Source organism: Pholcus phalangioides, unplaced genomic scaffold, assembly GCF_987345545.1.
Source record: "Pholcus phalangioides strain wild (caught in Gottingen) unplaced genomic scaffold, Ppha-v1.0 ptg000009l_1, whole genome shotgun sequence".
Lineage (NCBI taxonomy): Eukaryota > Metazoa > Arthropoda > Arachnida > Araneae > Pholcidae > Pholcus > Pholcus phalangioides.
In genome coordinates this window covers 27,877,604-27,888,207 of record NW_028301602.1, presented here as the reverse complement: position 1 = coordinate 27,888,207, position 10,604 = coordinate 27,877,604, and the positions used below count along the sequence as shown (strand labels likewise).

General features: G+C 37.1%; 1 protein-coding gene across 1 annotated transcript in view; it reads left to right on the top strand.

Annotated features, from left to right (window-relative positions):
- The first annotated feature begins 446 nt into the window (after nucleotides 1–446).
- LOC149082629 (uncharacterized) overlaps nucleotides 447–10,604 on the top strand; it is a 207,034-nt gene continuing 196,876 nt past the window's right edge. Inside the window, exon 1 of the mRNA XM_089235896.1 lies at nucleotides 447–549. The gene's annotated coding sequence lies outside the window, so the exon portion shown is untranslated. The remainder of the gene's footprint in view (nucleotides 550–10,604) is intronic.

Genomic DNA, 10,604 nt, shown 5'->3' with positions numbered 1-10,604 from the left:
ATAGGTTCATGGACATTAAATTACATTGTACCATTTTTTTTTTCTTCTCACAAGAAATGATACTTGAACACGAAAAAAAAAAGTATCTAAAAAAAGACTGTTTTTTCTTTTTTCTTTTAGGTTTCTCGTTCTGAGGAGCAGCATCAGCTTACATGACCGCAGAGATGAGTTCTGTCATTCGCGTATTAATTACCATTTCTCTGTCACCTTTGGCCTCAAGATGGAATCCGAGTTAAGTAGATCTTGAAAAGAAGAAGATTTCGTTTTTTTCTTATTATCTTGAAACCTCTGGAGAGAAGGGATTTCATCCCCACTTCTGTTCGCGTGGAACAAGAACTTGAGAAACAAGGCATTAATATCTTGGCTGACAGGCATGAAGCACGTGCTGAAAATTCCTTTTCTTCTCCTTTTCTCTCGTTTCCATTCTCAATATCCTATCTACACGTCACTTATCTTTGGCGGAGTTTCGTACGTTGTATGGATGGATGGCGAGTTCCGCGAAGGAATAGCAGTTACCGTTCCCGGGGATAGTTTGGATCAAAGATGGAGGTAGGAGAAACCTTACTCGTATTTCCAAGACTTGTAGTACATTCGGGTAATATGGAATTCACTTTTATTTTTTTGATTATTCCAATTTGAAACCTGGTACAGAAAAACCTGAAACCCCCGTATTTCTATAAAATTTAGTTTCTTGTCTTTGCATTGATAAGTATATCGTATTTAAAAATAAATGTATTTACGAAAAAAGGCATTAAAAATATTTTCATTGGGTAATGTGGAATAGTAGGGTAATATGGAATGGGGGGGGGGGGGGGTGTTCGAAATGAAAAACTAATCCGCATTGATCGAAAACAAGGTTTAATGAATCTATTACAATAAAAAATAAAAATGTCATCGTATGTTTCTTGCAGTTGATGATGCGGTGGTTTGCACACGAGGGTTAATTAGATCGGGACCTACAATTTATTGCCGATTCTGAACGGCAGCTTTTTCTTTATACTCACCGAGAGGGTGGTGCGCTAACCTCTCGATGTGGGACCCTTTGCAGTAGCAATCTTTTTCTGTAGTCATGTCGCCGTTTCTGTTGTACCCTCGTGTCAAGAAAGTTTCTGACAATGACAAACCGGGTATCGAACTCGCGATATCTCTAAACATCCTTTGGTACTTCAGGCGAGATCTTATTGACCTGAGCTACCGCGCCCTCCATCTTGAAGATATATATTTGGGCTGAGTCTAGCCCAACTCAGATAATACTTATAGTATTTCATATTATCCGACACAATATCCGTGAAAAATAGCGTTCCATCTAACCGGAGGGAATCGCAAGTTAAAAATGAGCAGAGCGCAATAGAATACAGCACTTATGATGTGCATTGTACTTAGTTTCAAATAAATGGGCCCCATTTCCACTAATTAATAAACACCTTTCCTGAATAAATTTCAGGAAGTAGAAAAACAAATGTTCTCTCTCCTATACCAGCTGTAGTGATGGTGACAACCGAGCGACATTCACTCTGTATCCGAAGATGTCATTATTCATACGAAGGTGTTTTAACAGCTGGCGATGCGAAGATATATTTTGGGAAGAGAGAAAGTTCAACTTCCTCTGTTGGGAATCGAACCCACATCCCTTTACTTTCCGGGTGTAGACTACAGAGGCAACGAATATCTCAATCTTTCCTTGGAGCTCGTGTGCACCTACGGGACCGTACATGGACGGTTCTGGCGGTCTGGTGGCAATGTCAAAAATTGTGAGCTTCCCCGGAAAATGAAAGGACATGGGTTCGATTCCTCGCAAAGGCAGTTGAATTTTCTCTCTTTCCAAAATATATCTTCGCATCAGCCAGCTGTTAAAAAAACCTTCGTTCATTTTCAAGCGTTTTATCATTTTCATTTGGCGATCATACCTGAATGCGGGGCGAACCCCGTATTTCATATTACGCCCCTTTAACTATTCTATGTTACCCGAGTGTACTACTGTATATATACAAGAGATTCATTTCTTTATAGAAATTCAATTGTTTCCTTTTCTGAAGATGACGAGTTTCGTTTATTGAATGATTAGCGATATGAGTTCATTCACGCAATTTCTGAATTAAAAAGATAACCGAATTGAGGAATCCGACAACATTTCTTCTCACTTGTCTACCGAATAAATGGTACTGGAGTGAATTTTAGAAAAATTTTCGATAGAAATTGTCTCAAAATGGTGAAACGAATAATAAATTTTGCACTCCTTATGCCATTTTCTATGAAAAAGTCATTTTTATGTCAAATTTTAAGCAAAACTTATGTAATATTATTTATTTATTTTAGACAAAAACAAACAGGATAGAAAGAAAAAAAAAAATCTACAAAACAAACACTATTTTACCCAAAGGTATATAATCCTTCCATGGGTCATAAACATTGACACAAATGCGACAATGTTTCGGCAACCTTGAAAATGTACAAAAACGGTAATACTCGATAGAAGATACACAATAAACAATAATACTTAACATCCAAATTGACTTTTTTTTTGAAGAATATTGCTTAAATGTTTAAATGTTACCCCCCCCCCTCAGATTTCAGTGATTAGTGATTTACAGTAATTATCAAATAAAATGAACTGTTCAATATTCGTTATTTCAAATACACAATTTATCATAGTTTTTTATGCATACTGAGTGAAAGCGGTTGTCTATTGATACCATTAAACTCATTGCATAACCTTGGAGCAAGAAAGCATAAAGATTTTTTGTAAATTGTTTTTCTTGGTAATGGTATTTGGTATATGATATAGATTCTCTATTTGTATAATATTTCTTTGTGTAATTGCTCTGTTGGGATACCAATCAGGGTTTTTATACATGAATATCAGTACTTTGTATAAATAAAGTTGAAGTACATTAAAATGAATTAGTGATACATTGCCTTGCGAAAAAATGTTGTTAATGTGTAGAATATCTCGTTGAAAAAAAATCACATAAACGTCTTAATGATAGAATAGAATTTTTGTATGTTCCTCCCCAGGCAGTTAATCTGTTATAATATATATGTTGAAATACTCATGCGTAGAACATTTCTCTCAAACTGTTGTACGAAATAATAGATTTTAGTTTAAGCATCAAACCAATTTATTTTTGAGTTATTTATTCTTTATTTCACCATCAGAAATAATGATAACTGATCTTCTCATTTTCTAATATTCCCAGTAGTGGAGCTTTTGAAATATCCGACAGCACTGTTAGCAACAGCGAAGCTTTCAATAACAATATTTTTTATTGAATAATGTAATATAATTTTTATGATAATATAATATAATGAATATAAATATTTTTTATTGAATAATATAATATAATTTTTATGATAATATAATAATATAATGAATATAATTTTTTATTATTAAAAGGTTCCCCAAATTTTCATTTTCGAAACTGGTACAAAGTGATTTCTGAACACCTTTTGAGCAGTTTTTAAATTAGAACCATACCTCTACGACGAACGGTTAATGCGATAAAGGGTGAATTGGGACTTACAGGACACCCTGTATATTATTTTTAATTTACATTGTATTTTAAAGCCGTCAAACACGTGCACATAAACACTTTTCCAATTGTTTTGTAGTCCCGATAAAATTTTCGATTGTAATGGAGTGAATGCACCCCCACAGATTATCGCAATTAATCCCTCTTGTGTTCGTTCGTAACTTTTTATGTGGGCGTTCAAGTGTATTTCATTAAATTGCCCTCTCGTTCTCCCTCCTTTTGCTATACAGGGTGATTATAATTAAAGTTCCCGTACTCTGAGTAGTTTTTTTTCAAGAACTACTTATACAAATTCAGCCGGATTTTTAGGATATCTTAATGAGACTATGAGAGAGAGAGATTTTTGAAATAAAAATAATTTCAATTTTCTGCCACCAGGTGGAAAAGTGGCGCTTTTTTATTGCAGTTTACATTTTCCCATGGTCCATTTAGCGTATATACGAAGTTTCAATGGAATACGTCCTCCAAAACGGGCGCTTAGGTCTGAGATGTTTCAGTATTCTGACACCAATGTAACACCCGTCGATATACTGACACTTCTCCAACTTATGTCCGTTCTGGAGGACGTATTCCATTGAAACTTGGAACATATGCTGAATGGACCATGGGAAAATGTAAATTGCAATAAAAAAGCACCACTTTTTCACTTGGTGGTCGAAAATTGATTTTTTTTTAAATTCATTAAGCTGTCTCATGGTCTCATTAAGATATCCTAAAAATTTGGCTGCATTCGGATAAGCAGTTTTTAGGAAAATCTACTCAGAGTACGGGAACTTTAATTATAATCACCCTGTAGCAATAGCCTATTTGTTTTCAGGGAATAAATTTTACGAAAACTTTCGGAAACATAAATAAATATATGACAAGAAAACACACGATACTTCCCCCCCCCCCATTGTAATCGTGAAAAAAAATCGATCACAATGTACAATAATTATATTTAAACCAGGACAAATGAAGATGTACTAACTTATCATTTTGAATGCAAAGAGAGTATTCAATGGATGCGCTGGGGATTTTGCGAGAAAATCCCCAACATTTTTCATTGCAAATTCCGGATCTGTGCCAAAATAATAGGGGAAAAACCTTTCTTCTACGACATTTTTAAGAGTAAGCATTTTATCCGAAATAAGAAAGATTGTAGGAAATTATATTTACTAATTTAAAATTATTTATTATTATAATAAAAATCTATTGTAGGAAATTATTAATGTCGTTATCCCGAGGCTCCCTTCGCACTTGAGTCCGTGCTAGGGTGGGGGGGGGGGCCCATGTGTTAAAACGGCACTGAGCCAAGTGGTATTTTATCCGTTTGAAGAAGGTAAGCTGCTCGTGATGGCAGTATTATTGTCTACCAATTCATTAGAAATTCGCCAGAGGAATATCTATGTATATAAAATTGATTTTCTGTGTGTTTGTGTGTATGTTCTCTATACAAATCTATAATTTTAGATCGCTCGTCACCAAATTTTGCATATATACGAAATGGGAACCGACTTGAACGATAGGCTACTTTAAAATTTCATCAGAGCAGGGCAAGTGCCCCAAATGGACAAAAAACTGTCGGACAACAATGGTTTTTGGGCCTCAACAATCACTTTCCGAACGTTTACTTTGGTTACCGTGATTCCCTAGCAATGCGTTTCAGACGTGTATATGCCTTTACAACGGTTTGTCACTTCCTTAATCTTGTTAGTATATGTATAATAGTTTATGCCTTTATAATGGTTTGCCACATTTTCAATCCTGCCAGTAACGAGGTTTTTGAATAGACGTCATAATCATCATCAGCATCGCTTTGAGGGTCAGGAAAAGGGCGATCCTCATAGAAATCAGTGTTAAAATTGCCGATTTTAATGTAGAAATACGGAAATTTAGTGGTGTTTTCTGTCACATCAATAATTTAAAAAATTGTATTGAATTCTAGATTTCTGAAATATTAAGTTCGATTAGAGATATACGAAGCCCAGGAGATTAAATATGAAGTGGTTAGCCGGACCTACTTTTGATTTGGATATCCATGCAATAACATTGATTTCAACTTTTTATTTAAATCTTCTCAAGCATGAAAATTAATGTCTCCGTATTGTCTTTTGATATTCAACTGCATAAATTCATGGTTCAGTATGTTTTAAAATTAATTATGGGCCCGTAAAAAGTACATCGAAAAAATTCCACAGCTTCAATTAAGCATTTTTGAAAGCTGAAACAGGCAGATGGATAACTTAAAGTTCAGGGGGGGGGGGGAAATCGAAATACCTAGCGCCCCTCAGAAAAAGGAAAAAAAAAATTCATCACGTTTCTTTAAATCTAGATTTGCTTATTTCATGAAGTCGCGCGGGAAGTCGCCATATTGGTTAACTTAGACACGGTTTGCATGTCCCTCAAAGAAAGAGGGAGATATCACGTGATCCAAACAGTCTCATTGAAGAAAACCCGGGCAGCGCCAGGTATTATAGCTAGTTTATATATATTTATGAGGTGCGTGTATGGTTGAGTCAATGGTGCTCAACATTTAGGAGAGTGCGGGCCACTTTATTGGTTTTATAACGTGTAGCGGGCCATCGACACGGCACATTTCCACTACCAGGAAATGTGCCGTGAGTCACTTAAGTAATCTGGAAATATGCCGCGGGCCGATTAAGTTTTCTGGAATTGTGTCATGTGTCAATCAAGCTATCTGTAAATATGATACGGGTCGTTTGAGTGATCTGTAAATGGGCCATGGCTTACTTCAGGGATCTGGAACTGTGTTGCTGGTAACCTGAGTGATGTGGAACTTTGTCACGGGCCACTTAAGTGTTCTGGCTGGAATTGTGTCGCGGGTCACTCAAATAATCTGCAAATATGCCGCTTATCACTTGAGTTATCTGGAAAATGCGCAGTGGGCCACTTAAGTGATCTGGTAATGCGCCGTGGGCAGCTCAAGTTCTCTGGTACTATGTCACTGGTCACTTGAATGTCCCAGGTTCGAACCAGGGTAAAAATACAGAACAAGATATTTTCCCCTAATCAGCTTGAGGCGACCACCGATGCCACGGCGCCTTCATTTCCAACTCAACTAGTTTAATGGCAGTAAATTGCGTTATAGAGATATGGCCGGAGTTGGTGTGTGGTGAAGTATAGCTGTGCCGCAAGTCACTTAATTGATCTGTAAATGTGCCGTGGGCCACTTAAGTGATCTGGCAATGTGCTGGTCGATTGATTTTTACAAAGTTAGATTTAAGGTAACGGGCCACATCAGATGACTCCGAGGGACACAATTGGTCCACAGGCCATAGGTTGAGAAAGTAGTAGTCATATAGTCGATATAGCAGTCATACATTCGAGTTAAGTAGTACCGTGGTAACGATCTAACTTCAAACATACGAACATTTTATTATGCTTAAACATTTTATATTTGCTTGTAAACATACTAAATTTTAGACAGCCTTTTTCTCAGCCCAAGATACATTTATAAAGGGAACTGATATTTTCTGGATATTATGCCGAGGTGAACTCGGAAAGAAAAGTGATCTGATCTCCGCCGGGACTCGAACCCAGGCCCCCTCTTGCAAACCGGGAAAGCATGCTGCCATCTATACCAATGTTTCCTAACCTTTCTCAGCTCATGCCCCCCCCCCCATGGATCACATTTTGTTCTCGTGGCCCCCTGTCCTATCTAGGGCCCCTTCTACCCTCATCCAAGAGAGAGAGAGAGAGAGAGAGAGATTGAGATACTTTCCTTCTTTTTTTATTATGAATGAAATTTTAATAAATGAGATCAATCTCTGGAATCCTGGATAGGCACGGATTCAAATGGTGGATTATTATCCCTCCCAGGAGTCAAATTATATGGTAAAAAACGGTCTGTGTAAAATACGGGACGATCCAACGAACCTGCACGATAAATCGACCCTCCCGACACATCACCCATTGCTCTGGCGGCCCTCCATGCTCAACTGGAAGTAACAGCTTACATATGAAAATCATAATACCAGATCCCATATAGTGCAGTCCCCCCTCCATTATAGATATGAAGACACAGGTCATGCCCACATAGACCCAAGGTTTAAGATGCCCTGGTTCTATGTACGGATCTGGTGAATTCTGAAAGTAGCAATATTTTTCAACCATGTTTCACTTTTTAAAGCTTTTCCTCTTCACAGCTCTCTATGACTCCCTTCTCCACCTGTCGTGGATCACCTTTCTTCTGATTTTCTCCCGTGGCCCTTCTAGAATATCCCAGGACCACACGGGGGCCATATAGCCCCAGTTTGAGAACCACTGATCTATACCATTGGAGACACGACCCTACCTTCCTTTTTTTCACGCACTGTGGCTGATATCCAGAAAATATCTATTTCCATGACACTAATTATTATTATTTTTTTTTTTTGTCATTCCGAAAACTTCAAGCATGCGATTACTTACTGTACGTCACTCTCAGTATCTATGTCACGTCAAAATCTTCCGGCTGCTGTTCGACATGCGCAAATCCGTTAGGGGCCGTTCAAGTATTACGTAAGCAAATTTCTAGCCATTTTAATCCCCCCCCCCCTTGTCAGCAAAATTTCGTCATCAGTACTGCCCCTCTGAATCCTAACGCATATTGGTGGGATAAGAGACATACACGAGAGGCCCCCCCTCCCACGATCGATCAAAAATTTATTTTTTTAATGCAAAATAAATAATTTTTTTAAAATTGAAATTTCGGAAGAAAATACCTTTAAATGTTATTATAATCAATTTCTGTTAATTTCAATGTTATTTGAAGGCAATGAACTCAAAATTTATCTTTAATAAATTCATTGCGACCCACCCTCTATAAGCCATATAATGATAAATCACATAAAGGTCCTTGGACAGCGGACCAAATATGGCCCTGGGGGTTATCTGATGCGACCTGCCCTCTTCAAACCTAATTTTATAAAAATGAACTAAGTGGCACATTTACGGATCGCTTAAGTGTCCCGTGGTACAATTCCAGAACATTTAAGCGTCCCGTGGCACATTTTCAGATCACTTAAATTACCCGGGACACGGTTCCAGAACTCTTAAGCGATCCGTTACACATTTAGAGATCCCTTGAGTGACATGTGACGTAGTTTTAGAGCACTTAAGTGGCTTCCCCCCCAATGCGGTTCTACATCAATCAAATTACCCGCGGCACATTCTTAGATTATTTAAGTGATGCGTGGCACAGTTCCAGAGCACTTAAGCGGCCCGGACACATTTCCAGATCACTTGGATCCGCGAAAAATTTAGAGATCACTAAAGTGGCTCTGTGTAGAGCACTTATCAATAGCGGGGATGTTACTTCAAGTGCACACAAACTCTGTCGAAAGGTTTTTCTCATTTTTGGCGCGCCGAGTAAGATGCCATTAAAAATATTTCATATTTTCATAAAGGATGGTTGATGACGTAAGCATTATCCAAACCCCCCCTCCCCCCTTGTCATCAAAAGTCAGCAAATCGGATACCCCCATTTCTCCCCGCATCGATGCTGACGTAATACTTGAACGGCCCCTTAATCGGAACATAATTCGGTGGTTACATCAATGTAAGTATTCGCTCGTGCAGTATTTACGAACAGCGTAAAGAAAAAAATTAAACACTTTCGAAACAACATAAAATTTTTATAACCGTAAAGAAAAGTACGGAAACATCCAAAAAACATTCCTCTTCAACTAAAATTCTCTCTTCTTTACGACGCGCAATAAAAATAAATTAATCATTCAACAGGGTCGACACCAGAAATAGATTTTTTTCCTTCTTACTTAAAAAAAACTATATCGTATATAATAACAGCGATAATTTCCCATAATGCCGTGGCATTTTAAAAATATTCGTTGATCTATATATATACATACACGAAAGAAATAATAAAAACAAAGTAAATAAATTTTCGAGGATTATTATACTCATTCCGTCGCGTTTCCCATCCGCACAGTAATGGTTCCTAAATGTTTTTTGGTGGTGGAGGAGAAAATTAAAGGAGTCTGGTACCGAGAAGGGTAAGCAATAATATTTTGGCTCTGTTTCATGTCAGAAGTTTGCAATGTGTATACATAAACCCATTGCCCTAAAACTGAGAGAAACAAACTCCTACGCTATTTTTTCCCCTTCAAGAAATGCTTTTCTTTTTTGGATGTTCGTTTCTTTTGCCCCTAAAAACACATTTCGGGCTCACATTGCCCTTATTTTTCCAACTTTTACTCGACTATTTTTCCTTTTACTATATATTTTTCTGTTATGTTTCGTTTCCGTCTGACTTTGGCACATCTTTTCTTCCCGTCTTTTCGGTTGGTTATCCATTCCCCCTCGAGGGGGTTTTTTTTTTGCTTTTTTTTCTTAGAAGATATGTATTTTTATACTTTTCTGAAGGATTTACTATGTCGAATCGCTATGATATGACTCGCTATAATTATAGGTGACAGTGCCGGTTAGACCTCAAAGAAAAACTCTTTCTATGTTTTTTCTTTCATCCTCCTCTTATAATGTTATTATTTCTGGTATGAAAAGTATAAAAATAAGACAGTGTTTTCCGTAATATGCCCGTGGAGGATGGCCTAAGTGATATGTATGTGTTTTCATTTCGGATTTGCTTATCGGATGGGTTTTTTTGCATCCCGTTTTTATAGTGCACTTATCATGTCGCATTTTTGTTCTTGGAAATTTCTAAAAATAATTGGAATTTTTCTCGATAAAGATCCATTTATATTAATGTTAACAGGATAGCATTGAAAAATTTCTGATAGAAAGCTCAGTTCAAGTTCCAACGAATCCTGACTGGGAGCCGCAGGACAATCTGGCTTTGGTTGGAGAGAAATTTATGGAAAAGAAAAGAAATCATAATTTTGAACTGGTTGAGAAGAGTGAGTTTATAAATATAATATGTATAGGGTGACTGGGAAAATGAATACACGTCTTTGAAGGTGGATAACGAAAAAACGATATGCGATAGAATAGAAAACTATTGCATTATGAACCGCACTGAATTACCAAAAACACTAAGTCAGAAATTTCACCGATGAATTTTGACTCTTTCGGAGTATAAAAATTACTATTAATTTCTATATTTCCAGAATTTGA